The sequence below is a fragment of the Megalobrama amblycephala genome, linkage group LG18, assembly GCF_018812025.1.
Source record: "Megalobrama amblycephala isolate DHTTF-2021 linkage group LG18, ASM1881202v1, whole genome shotgun sequence".
NCBI lineage: Eukaryota > Metazoa > Chordata > Actinopteri > Cypriniformes > Xenocyprididae > Megalobrama > Megalobrama amblycephala.
In genome coordinates, this window is record NC_063061.1 from 26,746,398 (window position 1) to 26,769,857 (window position 23,460).

The 23,460-nt window shown below is 38.0% G+C and overlaps 1 protein-coding gene across 9 annotated transcripts in view; it reads left to right on the top strand.

The window, feature by feature from the left end:
- The window catches only part of amot (angiomotin), a 68,031-nt gene that overhangs the window by 18,530 nt on the left and 26,041 nt on the right, over positions 1-23,460 (top strand). The window contains exon 1 of one of the 9 annotated variants that reach the window (XM_048165564.1): positions 17,614-20,650. The exons of 7 other annotated variants lie outside the window; for them this stretch is intronic. The gene's annotated coding sequence lies outside the window, so the exon portion shown is untranslated. Of the gene's footprint in view, positions 1-17,613; positions 20,651-23,067; positions 23,087-23,460 lie in introns of those variants that run through there. One more of the 9 variants, XM_048165567.1, reaches the window with a different exon arrangement.

Genomic DNA, 23,460 nt, shown 5'->3' on the forward strand with positions numbered 1-23,460 from the left:
ATGCCCCTCCCTCACTTTGCAAAAACCAAATGAAAACATGCCTAGAGAGTGCATACACTGCGTGATGCAGCCTTTTTGGTTTTAGGTTAGACTACTGTACGTGCAAATTTAAAATTCTGTTTCTATTAAAATGCAGTAAAAATGCCCCTGAATGAGTATTTGTCATTTAAAGTGTAAATAACACAAACAGTTTCCGCCAATCTCATGTTTTATCATATTTATAAAAGATAGATACGCTGTACCAACTCTTTCCGAAAAAAGCAGAGCTCCTGGAGGTGTGCCATGGATAGAGCTAGAGTCATGAGCACATGCAGCTTTTGTGTAGCGATCGTCTGCAAGCTGCAACATCATTATAAATAAAAAGGGAACAAAAACGTTTGTGTTGTTTACATTATGTGCACTTGCGCGCTGATTGCCAACAAAATACAGACATTTGATGCAGTTTTACTCACCGCCTGCGGTTCTGATTCATGACCGGGATCTATCGTTTGTACTCGGTCTCAATCAATCGACACGTTGATGTGTTGTGAAATGTGCATACAGAGTTTTATACAATCTTACTGTTTGTGGATCAATTTGACCCATATAGACAGCCATTCAGAAGCAACTGTACAGACCCAAAATACAAACATTTTTTTTTTGTTGTACATGCAACAAAAAAGTATTTTGTATTTTGGGTCTGTATGGCTGCTTTTACAGTTGCTTTTCAACAGTCAGAGCACTTCAACTCTAGTCCTGAAGTACCAGTGTCTTGCTGAGTATAACAACTTTTTATTTTCAAAGTTTGTGAACTTTGAAAGAACTGTCTGTCCCACTTTTTGAGCATAGACTTGAAAATGAGATTTTAAATTGTTAAAAATCTTCAGAGCACAGGCTTAAGTTTGGTATCTTTTTAAAGGGAACACTTCACAGATTATTGTAGAATTAACAAAAAGTTGTAAAAGTCAAGTTTAAAAAAGTTATAGAAGTTTATGAAAATCTAAAATATGTAAAATATATATTTTTATATTTTTATAAAATATGTTTTACAAAACATGTTCAACTCTAAAACTTCAAGAAAATCAAAGTTAAATATCTGAACAAGTTCTGTGTCAATTTTTAGGTTTATATCTCAAAAACAGAACTTTCAGTAATATTTTTTGGGTGCAGTACCAAATTTTTTTAGATGACATTCAGACTCAACCGGTGACCATATAAGGACTCTTCTATTTCCATTTATAGTTTGAGTGATCTGAACCATATATTTCCATACTTTTCAAAATATTTATGAAGTAGACATCCTATTCAGAAGAAGTTTGGGCAGTAATGTTAATATTTGAATTGAATTTAATGCCTAAAACACATATAAAAAACAAACAGAAAGAATTATAGCGTGTGTTATAGTTTGGCACCACATCACAAATGAAGAATCTATTGCTATTTTTCTATTGCTCTGTCATTTCTTTTGAAAATCAGTTACCAAATATGAAAACTAGAGTCTGAAAACATTCAAATGATTCAGGGTAAACGTACCTATTAAGCTCACCATAATAAGACATTTTATGAGACATTTTTAGTGCACAGGATATTGATTTCAGTACAAGAAGTGATGTTAAAATATGAATCTCTCACACAATAATATTTAATTTTATTAATGACAAAAGCATTATAATTAAGATGTACATCATTAAATGCAAAAAGTCTTGCTGTGCTTAATGGGTACGTTTTTGTACCCTTTAAGCACACCCCTGTTGCCATTAAGCTCACAACATGTTTTATTAAAAGTTCTTGTTTATTTTAAACAGCCTTTTTAAAGAATTGAAATTTAGATAGAGTCAATCACAAAAAAAAAAAAAACAAACAAACAAAAAAACAACACTAAAATAAAGCAACAAGGCATTCAATTTGATCAGTTATATATTCTAATTCATGACCGGTGTTTTGCTTTGCTCTATCTTCTGCGCTTCCGCGTTCATCATGTCATGCGTCAAGTCAAGAGATCACTCTTTCACCGTAAATCAATGTGTAAAGTTTTAAATATGGATATTTTTCTTACACAAATGCATCGCTTTGCTTCAGAAGGCCTTTATTAACCCCCCGGAGCCATGTGGATATCTTTTATTATGGATGGTTGCACTTTTTGGGGCTTTAAAATCTCATCCCCCATTTACTGTCATTATAAAGCTTGGAAGAGCCAGGACATTATTTAATACCAAAAATGTTAATATAACTCTGATTTTACTAGTCTGAGGATACACCTAGGATAGCTTGATGGTAAGTAAATCATGGGGTAATTTTTATTTTTGGGTGAACCAACCCTTTAAGGCTGTGAAATAAGTTATTAATCATTTTTATAAAGATTAACTTAAAGTGACAACCATCAGTTATTTAAAGTCTGTTTATGAAGCATTTACATAGACGTTTAATGTGGATTAGAAATGAGCCGATTCAGACTGCGGCCCCTTTAAATTGTATTTTATTGTATTTATTTGGATGTTTACATTTGATTCTGAATGAATTTGAGGCTGTGATCCGTGGCTAACGGCTAATGCTACACCGTTGAAGAGATTTATATGAAGTTGTGTTTATGAATTATCCAGACTGCAAGTGTTTAATAATGAAAATAATGACGGCTCTTGTCTCCGTAAATACAATAAGAAAAAATGGTAACTTTAACTACATTTAACAGTACATTAGCAACATGCTAATGAAACATTTAGAAAGACAGTTTACAAATATCACTAAAAATATTATGATATCATGGATCATGTCAGTTATTATTGCTCAATCTGCCATTTTTCGCTGTTGTTCTTGCTTGCTTACCTAGTCTGATGATTCAGCTGTGCACATCCAGACGTTAATACTGGCTGCCCTTGTGTAATGCATTGAACATGGGCTGGCATATGCAAATATTGGGGGCGTACACCCCGACTGTTACGTAACAGTCGGTGTTATGTTGAGATTCACCTGTTCTTCGGAGGTCTTTTAAACAAATGAGATTTATATAAGAAGGAGGAAACAATGGAGTTTGAGACTCACTGTATGTCATTTCCATGTACTGAACTCTTGTTATTTAACTATGCCAAGATAAATTCAATTTTTAATTCTAGGGCACCTTTAAATTTAAAGGACACGATTTTGATAAATAAATAATCTAGGTCATGTATTAAGTTTATACATATTTTAATATGAACAGCTATTATTGACAATATCTATGAAATTATACTTTTTCTTATTGATGTCACTCTGAAGCAGTGTGATTTTTCATAGTAGTGCACCCTTTAAGCTCACCTAACAATAATATGAAGTCTTTAAAAATTGCAGCAGTTTAAAACCACAGACCATCAATAAACTGTAAATGTATAATATTATGGATTTAAAAGTACAAGCCAGTAATGCCTGAAAAGTAATATATTAGTGTAGCAAACAATCTTATACAGCTAGTAAGCTAACTATGTTCTGTAGAATCTGTGCTATGTTACTAAAACTATCTTTTGGGTCTAACTGTAATAATTTTCCACATGCAGGTTGCAGGTTATACTATGCAAAAGTCTGAACATTAATCTCTTTAATTTTGCAGTAAGTAGTTATAACTACCCACAAAAAAGGCTTAACCACCTTAAAAATGCACATTTAAGAGGCTCCTCTTTTGGTGAAAGTTTTCAGACGGATTTCAAAATGGCCGCCAGACAGTGTGAACACATGGATACCCATATCTCAGTGTGCAATGGTCTGATTTTCTTGAAATTACAGGAGGTATGTAGTAACAAACACATCAATTGGTTAAGACATCAAGTAGGATGATACATCATTTTTTCTTTTTATAATTTGAGCTCAAAGATGGTAGTGTGCTTAATGAGTACTAGAGCTTAATAGGTACGTTTACCCTATAGTTTTTCAAAATTACTTTAGGTTTAGACTAAGATATGATTGTTATAAATGTATAATGGAAAGTGTCTCACAGGTTTTGGGGAGGGGCAGTCTTAAAAATAATGGTAAAAAACATTTTTATAAATCATAAATTCACATTTTTATTCTTTGTAATGTATTCGAATGATACCTAATTCATAATGATTACTAAAACGTGATATGAAAAAAAAAAAGAAAAAAAAAAAAGCAATAAATAAAAAGAGTGCCAAGTGGCCCACCGGTGGGCCTGTGACAATTAAAGGCAAAATATGTAAGAATTTTGAGGTTTTGAGGCAATTATTATAGGGCATGTTGTAGTCCATATTAAAATATAAAAATGTTTAAGTTTGAAAATAAATAGCCTCTTAAGTCTTTAAGTATTTGGTGCTATGATGAACAACATTGTGAATACAAAAAAAAAAAAAAAAATGAATGGCAGTTTGAAGCATTTTAAATACTGTAGTACAGCAGCTGCTTTGTTAACTGGGTTTCCAGGGTAACCACAGCATTTCTGCTGTTCCATCAGCGCCCTCTGCTGTCAGAGAGTGAACAGCAGGCTTTGCTGCCTGCTGTACACCAGGCAGCAAAGACGGACCATTTAAGGGAGTAGAGACGTCTCATTGATGGAGCTCTAGCTTGTGAGATAGTTTTTAAGATGTTCTCGGGTAGGCTTGCAGGCTCCCATTGAGAAACCACACATGAAGATCCCACAGCTCAGGTCTGGGGTGCCATATCGAAGGTTGTTCTGGGACAACATGTCCACCCCTGTGTTCAGAATGCCCTGTATATGTGCTGCTCTCAGTGAGAGCAGGTTGTGTTGGGCCCACTCTAGGATGGTTTTCGCTAGAGTGAAGAGGGACTTTGAAGAGAGCCCACCCTGGTGATTTATGAAGGACACCACTGTCATACTGTCTGATCTAACTAAGACATGGTGTCCCACCAGGAGAGGAAGGAAAGTTTGGAGAGCTTGATATACTGCCATCATCTCCGGACGGCCATCGCACAGAGCTCCGCAACCCATTTAGGAACCATCATTGAAGACGACCTTCCCCTTGATCATCGTCCCAATAGCCACGCCCTGCTCGAACCAGCAGGGGTTCACCCAAGGGGCCAGGGTTGCGACACAAGCTTAATTCATCTTGAGCGAGCAGCGACCATGCTGCCAGGCTTGGGGCGGGACCCCGCGGCTTCAGCCAGAACTGCAGTGGGCACATGCGAAGCAGGCCCAGCTGCAGAACTGGTGATGCTGAGTAGGGTTGGGCGTTGTCCCCTAAATTGGCAGTTGACAATGTTACAGTAAAACATCGCAATGGACGATGGACGGGGGGGGGATTTAATTATTTTTCATTTAAATACATATAAGTACAAACAAAACAATACATTTAGAGTTTGTAAAATACACACTGATGTATATAGAAGCGGCAATTACAATTCTTTCCATTATAATTAGAGGACATGTTTTATTCATATCAGATAAACATTGTGTAAGTAACTTCAAAGTTTACTCTATTCTTCCCCAGTTCACCCACTTACTTACTTTCATTTCGTATTTCGGGAGAATTGGATGAATTCACATGTTGTAAATCCAACAGAACCTGCGGCACAAACTAACATGGCGGCGCCCATAACGTGTATAGCTCAACTAACGCGATCATTATAAAGGTGTTTAAACAGCAAAACACATCCACTTGCTCATATTTGACAATCGGAACATCAGATATTTCATAATATATGTTTAAAGGTCCCGTTCTTTGTGATCCCATGTTTCAAACTTTAGTTAGTGTGTAATGTTGTTGTTAGAGTATAAATAAAATCTGCGAGATATTTTATTTAACAGAAGTCGCCTACATCGAACGGCCAGTTTGGACTACATCCCTCTACTTCCTCCTTTAATGACGTCACTAAAACAGTTTTTTGACTAACCTCCGCCCACAGGAATACACAAAAAAGGGGGCATGGTCTTGTTGCGCTTCCACGGAGAAGAGCAAGAGTTGCGTTTGTAGAGTGTGTTTGTCGCCATGTCGTCGAAACGCTGTTATTTTCATCCCGCAGTCCAATCACCTTTGTTTGGCCTTCCCAGGGACACTGTACTTAGAGATCAATGGTTACAATTTATGTTTAACTCGGTTCCCGAAAATTATAATCCACATGTAAAACTATGTGCAGCACATTTTGCTGAGGACAGCTTCCTCAATCTCATTCAGTTTAATGCCAGATTCGCACAAAGATTATTCTTGAAAGATGGAGCAGAAGCTGCTGTCGAATCACAACACAGGAACCGCTGGCACAATCAGAACTCGTTACGTATTTCTGAAGGAGGGACTTCATAGAACAAGGAAGTCATCAGCCCGTTTTTATGACAGTGGAAACAGCAGTATACAGATAAGTAAATTATGTGAAAAATACAGTTTTTTTTTTTTTTTTTTTTTTTTACACGCGAAACATGAACACATGTTATATTGCACACTATAAACACAATCAAAGCTTCAAAAAACCTCGAAAAACGGGACCTTTAAAAATTTGTGAATATTTTGAATAAAAAAGGAAAACTGAAATAAAAGCAGATCATCAGTCATACAGCGATGCGGTGTGACATGACAAGCAATGACGCGTCACCATGGAAACAATAAAGTGACACGTTCTAAATAACGCTTTCCAATAGGTATGACTGACACGGTATTTTCACAGACTAACACATGTCACGTCTCTGGCATAAACTACGGTGTTTAAAATAGCATATATGCATTAGTTATATTCTCAATTTAATTTACAGAGCAATTTCTGCAAAGATTTTAGGTTAACTAAAGTCTATAGAAGAGACTAGGATTAGTGTGTCGACTCGCAAGATGCGGAGCGGGACGGGGGCGGGGGCGTGGCATCACGATGGTGTCTCTCCATCGTGATGTCGGTCAGCTGAGCTCATGAGACCTAGCATCTTCTGAAATGTTATGAGCGGCAGAGAATTCCCAGGCGTAAAAGTTTCCACGAGCTGCTGAATGGCCAGAGATCGCTCTGGCGAGACTACGGCTCTCATGCGGGTCGAGTCTAGAACCATCCCCAGAAACGAAACACGTTGGCTGGGAGATAACGAGCTCTTGGGAAAATTGACCCTGAGCCCCAAGCACTCTAAGTGGTTGAGGATGATGGATCTGTGTGATATTAGTAGTTTAGTATGCGTACCCCCATCTGTCTCAGAGGGGAGAGAGCCGCATCCATGCACTTTGTAAAAGTGCGGGGAGCCAGAGATAGCCTGAACGGAAGGACCGTGTATTGATACGCCGCCCCTTCGAAGGCGAATCTCAAGAATCGTCTGTGATGGGGGGCTATCTGGGTGTGAAAATAAGCATCTTTCAGATCCTGGGTAAAGAACCAGTCTCCTGGGCGAATTTGTTCTGCACAGAGGTTTGGACCACGCCGTTGAATAACAGGGCCCGTTGAGCGAATTAGAGTACATAACCTCGTTTTACTGTGTTCAACACCCACTTTGACACTCCGGGGATGGCCTGTCTGGCCTCGGCCCGTGTGGCAAGGGGCTGGGTTGGTTCTAGCACTGAGTCGCTGTGAGGAACTGTGGTGCATATATGGGATGGAAGAGGAAATTTGCTCTCTTTTTGGGAATGTTTGTTTTTTTATTAAATCCGCTATAACAGCGGTGCACTGCCAGGGCGTTTGACCAGGCTCTGTGCTGGCAACAAACACATTTTTTTGAGCACCCAGCACTGAACGGGGTGACAGGAAAACTGGACGAGGCATTTTGGAACACCGGCCGCGGTGGAACTTAACCTCCTTCTCTTCCTTCTTTGAGCATCAGGCCGACTTCTGAGGCGCAGAGTCCAGCACTATTTTGGGCCGGGGTCCCTGTCTCTTCGGAGGGGGGTAGCGCCTAGCAGAGCGTGAGTGCTGCCGGTGCTCAGGCCGTGGCGTGGGCTGAGTGGCTGGCAGCATAGCTTTGGATGGCTGCTGAGTTGACGCAGGCTTGGGGTGGCTTGAAGCAGAAGATCTGGAGTGCTTTGGCAGAAAGTGTTGCATGGCCTGGGACGACTTTTGTGCGGCTGTGAAGCGCTCAACAAACCCATCTACAGCTGGGCCAAAGAGACCAGTGGGGGGAGACAGGCAAGTCGAGGAAGACGGTTTTGTCTGCATCCTTGATCTCGGTCAAGTTCAACCACAGGTGAACGACCAATAGCCTGAGCCATGGTCTTGGTGGCACGCAGGGCCAGATCCGTGGCGCTGTGCAGCTCCTTAAAAGTGGTCGAGTTGTGTCCCGCCTCGTCCAGGGCCCACAGGAGCTTAGCCTGGTACACCTGGAGGACTGCCATTGAGTGTAGGGCAGACGCTGCCTGGCCGGCTGAAGTGTACGCCTGTCCAGTGAGGGCCGATGTCGTAGGGCAGGGCTTGCATGGGTGGACGTCTTTTGTTTTCCATCCAATGGCGGTGGGCGGGCACAGATGTGTGGCCACGGCCTCATCCAAAGGAGGTACCTTCTCATACCCCTTCTGCTCGGCGCCATCAACAGAGGTGCGAGCATGAGAGGCAGAATAGTGAGCTTGTCGTGGACCTCTGGGAAGAAGGGCGCTGCCTGCTGAGGAGGTTATGAGCTCTGAGTCTATGGAAGCCCTGGCGTCGATAAGCTCGAGAGACCGCAAGGGGGCAGGGTCGTGATGTGAGCCCAACCAACCCTCGGCTCGTCATCGGATCCCCAAACGAGACCAGGTCGCTCGCGATGCTGGTCCGGGTAGGAGAAACAGACGGGGGAAAACATTTAAAAGGGGGAAAACAAGCATTTTTTCCATCATACAATACGTTTTAAAATTAATTGCATGCCATTTATCAACACCAGTCACCCAGCATTTATTAATATAATATTCTAAAATCGATCTAGCTTACTGCAGTATGCAACAAGTGTCTCACAGCAGCCACCGAGCGAATGCTCAAAGTAACGTTATAACATCATTTTCAACACACTCAAATGTATCTAATATGATAAACAGCACTGTGTTACCTCATACACTTGACTGGAAGAAGCAGCGTGGGCAACCAGTAGCCCCTCACTGCAGAACACTCGAGATCCAGGTGGTGGAGATGGGTAGGTTTAGATCCAGGGGGGCAGAGACGGGTAGGTTTAGGGATATGTAAAGTGGGAGGAGTTGGATCTAGATCCAACCTCACCCCTTGGATCTTGTGTTCTGCAGTGAGGACCATCTCCTGGTAACTGCGTCATAATAAAAGTTCCGATGCTTGCAAGGCGTGTGTCGTGTCACTCAATAGCAATCTCTCCAGCGGCCTCATTCAGCTCCAACAGCACTTGGCCCTGCGCTGCTACATACTACAGTAACGTTAATAATTTCATCCATGAACATGATGTCTGCTCGAGTCCTGTCCCGATTCTTTTCCGCGCTCAAACTCGGCATCATCAAGCTACGCCTTTGTTTTGAATAGGTGACCTCTGGCAGCGAAAAAACTACATATTGCAGCTTTAAGGGGTTAAAATATATATTTGAATAAAGAAAATAAAGTTTAAGCCCATTAAGAATTATGGCATTGACAATTACAATTACACATTTTCATGACAATTACTCATTTACCTCCCAAAATCTAATTACCGAAATGCAAAACCATCTCATTCTTACTATAATAGGAAACTCCGGCATTATTTAGGGGCTCTTTACACAACACAATTTTCAACTAAAAACAGAAAGCTTGGTCCCACTTTATATTAGGTGGCCTTAAAGCTGCAGTAGGTAACTTTTGTAAAAATGTATTTTTAACATATTTGTTAAACCTGTCATTATGTCCTGACAGTAGAATATGAGACAGATAATCTGTGAAAAAATCAAGCTCCTCTGGCTCCTCCCAGTGGTCCTATTGCCATTTGCAGAAATACACCGCTCCCGGTAAGAAACAACCAATCAGAGCCAGGAGGAGTGTTTTAGCAGTGTCAATCAAGCTCGTGTGCGTGCTGATCACACCCCTCTATGGGAAGCCAAACACACCAAAAGTGGTACGAAGCAGCGGGGTGTTACAAAGCTCGTGCCGCGCTGACATGTCATCTGCGCGGATCAATGGACCGAGCCGCGCGACCGACTCGTCAGCGCAGCGCGGACGTGTTTTCTAGCGCCACCCAATGGGCAGCGCGGCGCGAGCTAATCTCATCCAATAGTATCCAGCTGCAGACCCGCAGCACCACAGTTTCAGAACCGCAGTTTCATGATGTCTACAGTATTTAACAACAATACTTTTAAATAAAGTCATTTTTCTGTTCATATAGGCCTAATATGCATAAGATATCATGATGTACAAAGAGGAGTTTTAATTACCAAGTTAATCGATAATGCAAACTATGTTTTCTTAAGGCATGAACTAATTTGTATAAACTGTGAACAAATACTTTTAACCATATAATTTTGAAAATATATTAATGTCTCCCTTGACTGTATGTGATATTATTTCCTTATGTTCATGTTGTGAACTTCTGACAAATAGTATAAAGACACAGAGGCATTTAAGGGCATTTAATGTCAAAATATAAGCCTACATGTATTTAATCATTCCAAATCCTTGAACAAGTGAAACATGCATTTAAGCCAATGAGACATCAGAAGGTGTATATGGTGAGTGTATGATATTTCTGTCATGATGTGGTGAACGAATTTATATTTATATATTTATATTACTAAGTATTTGTATTACTAAGTGTCTGCTAGGCTATTGAATCATTTACATTTTATCATTAAAGATTTTTTTGCATTTGTCAAAGATATGTATAGTGTTAATATTAAATAAATATTAATAAAACTTATTCATTTTGTTTTCAGGGATGAAAAGACAGGGTTTTCTGCAGAAATGCCATGATATGGGCTTATAATCTTTAAGTGTTTTAAGATGATTATTTGTTTTTTGCTTGTTTTTATTTTATTATGAGCAGTTTTAAATATGTTTTAATCCTATTATTTTAGAAATGTTTTATATCCTATTTGTTTTCAGCACACGTTTTACTTGTTCAAGGCTTTTTTTTTAAATGGTTATTTTTATTTGACATTAAATAGCCTACGTTACATAATGTAAGTATTATGTGTAACAATGTGAACATGAAGGAAATAATACGATCAAATATACAGTCAAATGTTACACATGTATTAATATATGTTTGAATTAATAAAAAAAAATAAATAAATAAATCTCAATCTCAATCTCAAATCTCATTCTCAAACTCTGTGTCATTGTATTAGCCTATTTAAAACGTGGAGAAAATAATTTTAAAATAAAAACGGCGTAGTTGTAGCCTATTCTCGCAGTAGCCTATACACGACTGTGTTTGTATCCATTCATTGACATTAAGCATATAGGCTGTTTTAAAATTTTGCTCTTTGTACATCATGATATCTTATGCATGTTAGGCCTATATGAACAGAAAAATGACTTTATTTAAAAGTATTGTTGTTAAATACTGTAGACATCATGAAACTGCGGTTCTGAAACTGTGGTGCTGCGGGTCTGCAGCTGGATACTATTGGATGAGATTAGCTCGCGCCGCGCTGCCCATTGGGTGGCGCTAGAAAACACGTCCACGCTGCGCTGACGAGTCGGTCACGCGGCTCGGTCCATTGATCCGCGTAGATGACATGTCAGCGCGGCGCGAGCTTTGTAATACCCCACTGCCTCGTACCACTTTTGGTGTGTTTGGCTTCCCATACCCCTCTCATACAGAGCGCGTACAGGCGTTCAAATTCAAGATTACCGGTGTGCCGCAGCTTTGCTTATGCCGGACAAACAATCCAAACTGCCAATTGCTCGAGTGGCACCTACTCATATAATTAAGACGGGTAAACGGAAAAAGACAGATGACGAAGATAAAAAAGCCAAAAAGAAAGAATTAGTTAGAGCCCGAAATAAAACGAGGGTAAATATCGGAGCGGCTTTTCCGAGGTGGAGGGAGCTATGTGTCCTGAAAGGATTAAAAACCGATGCAGAGTTAGACACATTTCTGCTAGACAAGTAAGTATCCCTGCTTGATTTGTTTCATTTTTTAAGAACTACACAACTAAGATAATTTCAAAACAGGCCTGCCGTCCCCTGCCTGATGCTCCACGCACACCACGGCTTCCTCTTCTCCCCGCCCGTTGACTCCTCGAAGTTGCTGTGGGTGTGAATTCCTCGTCGGAGCCCATTGACTCAGTGTCAAAACTCTAGCCGCATAACATACAGATAAAATGTCATGCACTGTGCAAAGCAACTATTGAAACCTACTAATTCACTGGCTTGTCATGTTGCTGAAATAATGTACTAGCAAACCTTATTTAGCATTACATATCGATAGAATAATTACTTGCATACTGTAACGTTAGTTACCGTTATATTATCTTACTAGCTATTTATTACTTATAGAAATAGTGCAACATCATATAGTTACATTACATGTATTGCAAAATACGTAATGTTTTGAGGACCAAGTTTGTAGTCAAAGTATGGGCAGGCCATAGTCAATGTAAATCATATTGTTGATGATTCGTCTGTACCAGTGAATGTGCCATAACTTTTTATCCGCCTTACTAGCCTGCGTGTTCACGGCAGGCTCCGTTGTGATGGGGGAGGAGCTGTGGAGGGAGGGCTGTAGCGCAGCATAGAGCAAGGGGGAGTGACCTGTGAGTTGTGCTTGTTCAAATTTTCAGGCTAAGTCAACGTTTTCTAAAAACACCCTACAGCAGCTTTAACTGCTATGTACTTACATTTAAATTAATCATTTTATACAATGCAATTATTGTGTACATAAATGTTGTTACATTGTATTTATATTTTAAAAACAGAAAGCTTGGTCCCACTTTATATTAGGTGGCCTTAACTGCTATGTACTTACATTTAAATTAATCATTTTATACAATGCAATTATTGTGTACATAAATGTTGTTACATTGTACTTATATTTTAAAAAATACCTGCATGTAATTACATCTGTAATTAATTTCTGAAATTACTTTTATAATTACACTGTTGACACTTCTCTTACACCTTAACCCACCCTTAAACCTACCCATACCACCAAACCTGTTCCTAACCTTACCTGTATCCTATTCCTACCTCAATAGCAGAAAAAGTGTTTTGCAATACAATATGAACACAATAAGTACATTGTATTTATTTTTTTGATGTAAGTGCATAGTAGTTAAGGCCACCTAATATAAAGTCTTAACAAAGGGCATTTGATGTTTTTTTTTTTTTTTTTTTTTAAAAACAAAAACAAAAATTATACCTGGAGACTCAAAAAGGACACCAAATAACCAGAAGAATGCATATGGATTTTTTTTTTTTTTTTTTTTTTTTTTTTTTTACATCGTTGTCATAAACGTACCCTTAGATTGTGAGCTATTTGTATGTCATAGTAATATTTACTTTAATTTTAAAATTAAAATAAATGTATGAGATTAAGTTAAATTCCCAGATGCTTTATGATATTGATACTTTGGGTAATGATAATGAATATATTCAAATATGTTAATAGGCTTAATTTTCTTTATGCAAAATTATGTAATATTAATATATTTATTATTATTATTATTATTATTTTTTTGCCATGATACTTAAGAGAATACCATGGTATAATGGTAATAGACAATACAACATGGTGTTGCCATACAACCATGTCCAAAAAAGTTAGTATTTTGGAAGTGTATTCTGTCCTAAAACAGTCAAATCCACTGTGCACTGAAGAGTTAAGGTGGCCCTAAATGCTGTCCTCTGGTTTCTCTCAGCACTGACTTTCCATCGGGCCTCTCACATGTTTAAAAGAACGTAATCCCTTGAAATGACTCACGATTGAATTCCAAGAAAGCAGTTCAATCGAGGGAGGAGGTGAATTAATGTGACGAAGACATATTGCAACGAACATAGAAATGGCGGTAGAGAGAAGGAGTAGATGTGTCAGAGTTTTTTGGCCTACTTCTTTTCCAGTCCTGCAGTGTGAGAATTTCTCCGAGCTGGGAGTAATGTACACAGGGGGAGGCTGAGCTTTATGCTTTCTCCACGGTTGCAGTGCCAGACCTTTCCAGAATGGAATGTTGCATTTCCTGCTCAGTTCCTGACATGTGTTTCTCAATTCCCCCTTCTGCCTTAATCTCTCTGTCTGCATGTGTCTTTGTTCTCGGACTGTTCCTTTGTCACCATCTTATTCACTCATTGGATGCATACTGGAAGACTAATTAAATTTGCCTGTGAGAATAGTTTGTTTGGTTTGGGGTGCATTTCCTAAAAATCCCATGAAATCCAAAGCTTCCAAAATAGTTTTTATTATTACTTCGAGCAGATCTTTGCATTTAAAATGTAAATTAAAATGTTTTCTTTACCAAGAAACCAAACCAAAATTATTCGTGACACATGGTGCACTACCCAGATTTGGAGAATGAAATTGTCCCTCCTCCTAAATACCATCTGGAAATATATATATATATATATATAAGGCCAATAAACCCAAGTACTTTTCTTCTGCCTTTATGCCGTTCTTGTGGCCTCATCATCATCAGAATCTCTCTTCAACACACAGAAACCTTCTTCTGTATTAGCTCCTCCCTCACCAATAACAATATTGTCAGTGTTATCATGTCCTACATAAAGCATAAAAGAACTCTTAACATGGACAGACTCTCTGGAGTTCATTAAACCCCTGGAAACCTTCCACTAATGCTCCCCTGTTATGTAAACAGTGCCTGCGAAAGTTGGGGGTGGTGTTTTTAACTATCAGAGGGCTGCTCGCTCTGCCTTGACAGACGTTTTCTAAGGTCACCCTCCAGATTTTTCCCGCTTTTATGTTTTAAGGTTTATGTTTAGGAGGTTGTCGTGGTGAAACTCTAGCCCTTGTGGAATGCTGCCCTACCACTTGTCAGCATTAGACAGTTTACCGTTGTTGCCAACGGCAATATTCATCAGAGGTCGGGAAGTAAGACAAGAAAATGCAATGGAAAATCCTGCTTTCTTTTGTCACAGTTCTCTGAAAAGTGGAACCAAAGGGTAAAGTTCTTGCCTATAATAAAATGTGCATATGGGTCAATCACATGACTCTCCTTTTAGTGTCCAAATGTATTAATTTATTTAAAAATATGTTAAAAATGCAGTTCACACAGTGACTTGAATGTACTTTCAATGATGAGCATGAGTTTCATTTATGAATTGCTTTGGTCAGCCGAAGTTAAAAATGTCTGGGTGATAAAACTGTCCGCCTGGAATCATAATAGAGGGGAAAAAAGCCAAATATACAAAAAATATTTTAATAAAACTGCTTTACTTACATTTTTGTCTTCATGATGTATGACCAACATGGTGCAACCAACATGCAAAAAACCAAACCAAAACATAAAATATTTATTGACCTTGACACACATCCATGAGGGTCTGCAGGGGTCCTCTTTATGATATAATTTCCTTAAAACAGGAAATTATATCATAAAGAGGACCCCTGAAGATCCTCATGTATGTGTGTTAAGGTCAATGAATATTTTAAAATATCAGTTCATTTGACTTTTTATGACAAGAAAACTTTACCTACTCATAAAATATATTTATGAATTAAAAATTCAAGGTACCGGTATTAGTAAAAACTCAATGACTTTTACCTTGAGAAATATATTTTAAAACTTAAAAAACATAAGATATGTACACTCATTGACATGTTCTCAAGGTGAAGGGAAAATATGACCGTACTTTTTACTTGATGGTCACACCACATGACATTTTTAGAGTCATTCCAGACTCAATTTAAATACAAAGACTACATTTCTAAGAACTGGACACTCTTATTTGTCATTGACCCATACGCATACGTTGTTGCTTTAGGCCGTGTGTTCACCAAAGCTGAAAACGCCTAGCTGTGAGCGCTTGAGAGCGCTTCAGCAGCGCAGTGTTTTTTTTTGTTTTTGTTTTTTTTTTCCAGTTGAGACGCTTTGTTGCTACGATACAGAAAATTCATGGCATTGTTACTTATAACTGATTTTGCAGGTAATTTGTTTCAGACTAAAAATGTTGACACAATTTAGAGTACTTGCTATGTATGTTCGGAGACCAGCAATATTAATTTCTCATTCATTTTTTTTCCGTTCTCTGCTTGTTGATATCATTGAACAGCAAGAATGTTGTGACAGTTGGTCGGTGTTGTATTTGTCCCGCCCCTCCTCCACTCTGATTGGACAGCTGGCTAAAAAGTGACAGTGATGTGCGCTGCATTTTACTCAAAGTTGAACATTCTTCAACTCGTGGCGACCTATAAAAAACGGACAAAGTGCTCAGCGCTCATTGCGCTCCTGGCGTTTAAAAAATGCAGTACTCCCATTGAAAACAATTGTAAAAGTACGCTAGCCGCTGGAAAAAAAACGCTTTGGTGGACATGCGGCCCTAGCTAAGAATATCACAATGCCAGTACATATTGTTCTTTTTAGACTTCTATACATATAAAATTAGTTTGGTGATTAATTCTATTATGTCAGCTTCTGGTCTTTATGACTAAAAACACTGGAATTGTAAAAGGAGAAGATGTGATGTAATTAGTCACCCTGTACACCAAACTACTGGCTATTTTTGGAAATAGTTTTGAAGTTTATCAAGCATGTCCTAATGTAGTGGTCAAGGAATCAATTGGGGGCAATGCTTCAATTCCTAAGTGTTATAACAAGTATTAACATCAATCCTGTATCAGATATTAACCTGAACATCTGTCAGAGTGTCAGCATAATGAGGGCAGGAATGGACTGTACTGTCAGAGGCTGTTTGATAGAGTTCCAGCATCAGGCCTGTACTCAAACCTACTTTAGGCCACATTCCTGATGTATTACCAGAGTAAACACTGTCTGCTTGGGGGCCCTGGGAAACTTGTGCAGGAAACATAAATATTTAGATAATGTCAGCATCCATTCAAAATGTTATGGACCATCAGAAACCAGGTTACAATTTGTGGAATACATCCATTTTTATTTATCTGATCTTTCTCGGTATGGCTAGCACTGAAATTTAAATGTACACTATGTAACTTTTGGCCCTCTAGTGGTTACAGAACAAAACTGCTTGTATTTTGCAGAAGAACATTGTTTTGGTTGTGCTTTTGCTCTGTGTGACTGTGCAGATGAATATGGTTCTCCTACTGCTGATAAAACATTCACTACTAGACTTAAGAGATATAACCAGTTTAGATGGAAAGGATCTCAAGATGACTAGCTGAAGACTAGGGGTGTCCTCGACTACGGATTTACATAGTTGAATCCGATTCGAACCAGATTGCCTATATTCGACTGATAGTCGAATCATAATGGGGGGGGGGTGTCTTGAAAAACAGCAGTCCACTAGAGAGTGCGCACGGACTTTGAAATGTTCGCGCACTGAACTGCACGAGATGGAGCGGGACACGGAAAATGAAGTAGGCCTGGCTATAGTCTACCCGCGGCTTAAGACAACTTTTATTTTCTTTCACACACAGCACAGAGAAATATCTTATAAACCAACCAAACTGCCTGTCAAGTGATAGACGAAACTGGCAATGATTTTATATTTTTTAAACAAATGTGAGGCAATCTGGATAAACATTCACAGCCACGATGTACAGAACACTCTCAAAGATATAGAAGAAAATGAATAAAAACATTTTGGATAAATAAACTTTAAAATATATATATTAATAACTGCAGAAAGGCCGCACTGCAGATACATTTCATATGTCGGCAAATCATATTACATCGGCTAAATTGTCTGTGCGAGCAAGCTTTAACTAATCTACAGCGCAACATTGATGCACCAAAAACCAAAAAAAAATTATTTAATTTTAAAAAATTAGCCTATAATTTTTTTTATCAAACATTAATTTACAAAATTGAATTGGAACAGAATATACTGTTCAAATAAATGAAAATAGCCTAATTAAAAAATGAAATATGATCAAGTCAAACTGCAAAATGCAGGGGAACATATATTCAAAACACAAGCCAGAAATAGTTCAATTAAATAACCCAGAGTGATCAATAAATAGGCCTAAATTAAAATTAAAGAAATTATTAAAACAACGAAAGTATAGCTATGTCAACTTGTCTTTTTAACTACAGAGACAATAAACGCTAAACTGGAGTGGCAGTCTTTTTAGCTAAACATTAACAGCATCCAAAAATCAAATTACATCCGGCTGAAATAGTTTGAAATCACTTGTAGCTACCCTACCTGATTGAGAAAGAAAAATCCAGTCTTTCACGTGATCTGCCTGTGTCCATTTGAGTCTTTTCAAATAACGCGCTATAGTCAGCTCGTTGGCCGCCGGCAGAAGTGCGCCACAGTGTTTGTCGTTGTTGAGTTCTAGGACATGATCTGTTGGCACAACTTGCATCATACGTTTTTTTGATCATCTTTTACCATTTCAAAGTGCATCCAATTCTACACTTTATCCCAGATATTGTTGAAGAATTAATCCCTGCCGTAAAGATGCTCATCTGCCGGTCACGGATCATGGAAGTGAAACTTAAATCGGTCACAGGTTGGATTTATTCACGCACATTAAAAATATTTATTAAAAGCTTCTTTTTTCACATTTTTATTTATAGTATTAACATAATAGACTGTATATTAACCTATTGGGAAAGAACCGGTATGTCTATGTAAAATCAGATATTGAGCGCACCCATATTTCTTCTCATAACACATCTGCGACGATTCGACTGTGAGATTGGTAGTCGAATCAGGCTCCTCCTATCGAAGATTCGAATCGTCGACTATTCAGGGTCACCCCTACTGAAGACATTACTGTAGTTTTTAATAGGCATGCTTCTTCATTGAAAATAAATTCTAGCGCAGCGCTACAACAACCAACAATAGATAATGCTTTATAATGAACTATATTAGAGAGCTACTTACGGTAATTTATCTGTTCAATAAAATACCTTACCTGTAGAGTTATAAAAACTCCATCTCCGTGTCGCTTTTACATTTCGAATCCTTCAGTTCTCACTTTCTCCGAAAAGCCAAGCCAGTGTTGATTTTTGTTTTATTACGAGCTCACAATTTCCAATAAAAACCATCCTGCTTGGTCTAAAATATAAACGCTTACCATAGTAAATAAGGGTACAACAAAAACATGTTTTGGAGGAAGGATTGATGATGTATTGATTTTTTTTTTTTAATTTTGAACAAGAAAAGTTACATAGTGTACCTTAAAATCTGACATTTTGAAACAGTTTATATTCATGAACTTCGGATTTTTTCTCATATAACCAAATAAGTTCTTGTCAAGGAAACGAGTTTGTATTAAGTGAGAATGATTGCTCAACTTTATTGGTACATTATAGCACAGTAGAGGTGATATTTATATACAGCTTACATGTGTATTGAACCCTGTAATGGGTCATTTATTTATTTATTTATTTATTTTTTATTAGTTGCACTCTTTCTGATAGCTTGACAGCAAGTTGTTGCCCAGTATCCATGTTGCTCTTGGCTCTGTTTAGTTGCTTTTGAAAGAGACATGGGCGGCAGCAGTTAGGAATATGAGGAAGGAATAACTGTTGGCTGTGTTACGGCAAGCCAGGTGTTTCAGTTTCTTATCGGAGGACTTGTGGTTTTCCACCTGTTTCTACATTACTCAACTGTTCTCAGCAGGTGCATTCTTTGCTCAAGTTGGCCTGACATTCAGGGATTTTTCTGTTAGGGTTATTGATGGGTCACGATGGTCAACTAATCAACTAGTCCTCCAACAACCGACTAGTCCAGCTGTTTTCTTTGGCCTTTTGATGGACAAGGGCCACTTAATATGATCATCCCTTTTTGAGCCCCCTCCTAAAATATAAAGACAGTTATATATTTTCATGTATTTTCATTGTTTCTTAAATTGAAAAACTGGCATTTATATTGATGTAGCTCAAACAGTAGAGCCTGGCACTAGCAATGCCAAGGTCATGGGTTCGATTCCCAGGTAATTCATGAACTGATGAAGTGTAAACCTTTTAAAACAATGTCATGTTGCCTTCTGCCAAATGCATAAATGTAATGAAATGTAGATGTTATATTATCACTAAAACTCTGTCCAACAGGCTTTGAATGCATGCACTTGCCCTTTGAACAGAATGTACATCTGTCCCATGTCCCATTTTAATTCACTTCTAATTAAATGTGGTGTCTACCCTGAGGAAGTTTTGTTTCCTGAAAGTTACTTATTTCACGTCAACATCTCAACAAATTAAACATATTTGGATTATTGTAGCATACAGAAATTGAAGTGTAACAGGTCTAATTTCTTAGAACACCAAGCGCCTTGTGAAAATCATAATTTTGAAATGGGGAAGAAAGTCATTTTTAACAAACATTCCAACAAACTCATCACTCGTTCATAAATGTTTCTAAAACTGAAAAACTGGATCAAATAAAGTTGGTCAACTTTGAGGTTTCAGACAAGCATCATACAAAAGTAATTTGTATAACCACAGTCTTTTTTTCACCTATGATATTAGTCAGATTTCAGATATGTACCGCACACCCAGTCTCAGATAATTAGCTGTACTCATTTTGATGTAAGTTGGAGTGTTAACAGCAGCAGGCAGGTTTGAAGGTGTGTAGATTACTGGCAGTGATCCAGCTCACCTATCCTTACAGCCACACCTGATGGAATGCATTAGCTAGTTCAGTGTACAAGCTCACTGCAGTAATATCGTTGAGCGTGTGAACAAAGAAGTACGACTCGAGACAAATGGTCAACAGTTAGAAGAGTTCAGTGAAGTTTTCTCACCCAAGACGTCTTTGGTGGAAAGGACTATCTGTGAGTTGAATTTTACTGCATTTACAGAATTTATTTTTCAACTTTCTAATAGTTTTCAATTAATAGTCTTGTTGTGATTGCACTGTAAAATGGATGCTAAGTTCTTCAAAGTTAAAATACGATAATATTTGAACTTTGTTTAAAGGTATTGTCAGTCTAGACAAAAGAGGCATTTGCTGTATGCACATTGTAGATTGTAGTAAATTTGAAGGGAATGTGTTCATGAAGTTAAGTGGATAGATAGATAAATATTCTCCCAGTTTTGTAGTTCTGGTAATCATGCTTGACATGCTCCATGCTCAGTACATAAACTGTAAGCACATAGTGTCACTGACACAACCATGGCAAGCCTCTGAGGTCAGAACCTTTGGAAACTTTTGTTGAGAGACCTATCTGGACTTTTAACCATGTCAGATTCCATGAATTCACTTCTGGGCACTCTGGCTGTGGAATAAACTGTTTATCTGAAACAGTCAAGGAGCTTGAAGTTCGAGCGTCAGCAGGGGAGGAGGCATCTGTAGCTTATTTCTGTTTATGCAGAGCTTGGTGGTGTATTAGAGAGGGTCTGGTTTATTGTATGATTCAGACTGTTTCATAGCCACGTGAAGTTTTGTATGTGAGTGATTCAAGAGTTCTTGTAGTGATCTTTCTCTTGAAAAAGTGTTGTCTGACTGAAAGAGGGTTTTTGTTGTCTGACTGAAAGAGGTTTTTATTTTCAAACCTGCAGCAATTAATAAAAAAATGTATTTAAAAACATTATCACATACATTAACACATTAAAGGGTTAGTTCACCCAAAAATGAAAATTCTGTCATTTATTACTTGCCCTCATGCCGTTCCACACCCGTAAGTCCTTCATTAATCTTCGGAACACAAATTAAGATATTTTAGTTGAAATCCGATGGCTTCGTGAGGCCTTCATAGAGAGCAATGACATTTCCTCTCTCAAGATCCATAAAGGTACTAAAAACATATTTAAAGGTGCCCTAGATTCAAAAATTGAATTTACCTCGGCATAGTTAAATAACAAGAGTTCAGTACATGGAAAAGACATACAGTGAGTCTCAAACTCCATTGTTTCCTCCTCCTTATATAAATCTCATTTGTTTAAAAGACCTCCGAAGAACAGGCGAATCTCAACATAACACCGACTGTTACGTAACAGTCGGGGTGTACGCCCCCAATATTTGCATATGCCAGCCCATGTTCCCAACATTATGAAAGGCATTAGACAAGGGCAGAATGTCTGGATCTGTGCACAGTTGAATCAACAGACTAGGTAAGCAAGCAAGGACAATAGCAAAAAATGGCAGATGGAGCAATAATAACTGACATGATTCATGATAACATGATATTTTTAATGATATTTGTAAATTGTCTTTCTAAATGTTTCGTTAGCATGTTGCTAATGTACTGTTAAATGTGGTTAGTTACCATCGTTTCTTACTGTATTCACGGAGACAAGAGCCGTCGCTATTATCATTATTAAACACTTGCAGTCTGTATAATGCATAAACACAACTTCATTCTTTATAAATCTCTCCAACATAGCCTCAAACTCATTCAGAATCAATGTAAACATCAAAATAAACACTGTACTTACGCGATTAGACATGCCGCATGACGAACACTTTGTAAAGATCCATTTTGAGGGTTATATTAGCTGTTTGAACTTTTTTTTTTATGTTGTTCAAGGCAAGCGCGAGCTCTTGGGGCGTGGAGCACGAGATTTAAAGGGCCACACACCCTGAATTGGCTCATTTCTAATTATGCCCCAAAATAGGCAGTTAAAAAAATGAATAAAAAAAAATCTATGGGGTATTTTGAGCTGAAACTTCACAGACACATTCAGGGGACACCTTAGACTTATATTACATCTTTTAAAAAAAAGTTCTAGGGCACCTTTAAATCAGTTTATGTGAGTACAGTGGTTCAATATTAATATTATAAAGTGACAAGAATATTTTTGGAGCGCCAAAAAAAACAAAATAACAACTTATTTAGTGATGGCCGATTTCAAAACACTGCTTCAGGAAGATTCGGAGCGTTATGAATCGTCTGTGTCGAATCATGATTCGGATCGCGGGTCAAACTGCCAACGGCTGAAATCACGTGACTTTGGCGCTCCGAACTGCAGATTCGATTCACTGTGCTCCGAGGCTTCCTGAAGCAGTGTTTTGAATTTGGCAATAAGTCGTTATTTTGTTGTTTTTGGCGCTCCAAAAATATTCTTAGCGCTTTATAATATTAATATTGAGCCACTGTACTCTCACATGAACTGATTTAAATATGTTTTTAGTACCTTTATGGATCTTGAGAGAGGAAATGTCATTGCTCCCTATGAAGGCCTCACGGAGCCATCGGATTTCAACAAAAATGTCTTCATTTGTGTTCCGAAGATTAACGAAGGTCTTACGGGTGTGGAACGGCATGAGGGTAAGTAATAAATGACAGAATTTTCATTTTTGGGTGAACTAACCCTTTAACTTTGACAGCCCTAGAAAATGATTATTTAAATTAAGAAATTATGTCATTGCGTTTTTAAACTGTATTACAATATTTTTAATGTAATCCCATATAAAATACAGAAAAGAGAAACAAACTCACAAGTAAAACAGCCTGTATTACAGTAATGAGAATTTGGTGGGAAATCTGCTTGATATTATTGTATATATCACAATACAAGTAAATCCTAATGGCCTTAAACAGGTTTTAGGGTAAAATGTGTTGCTTACCTGTTTTCATTACATTTGCATATATATCTATTTTGGGAAAAATTTATTTTTAAATAATTTCAGTCTTTTGTCAAT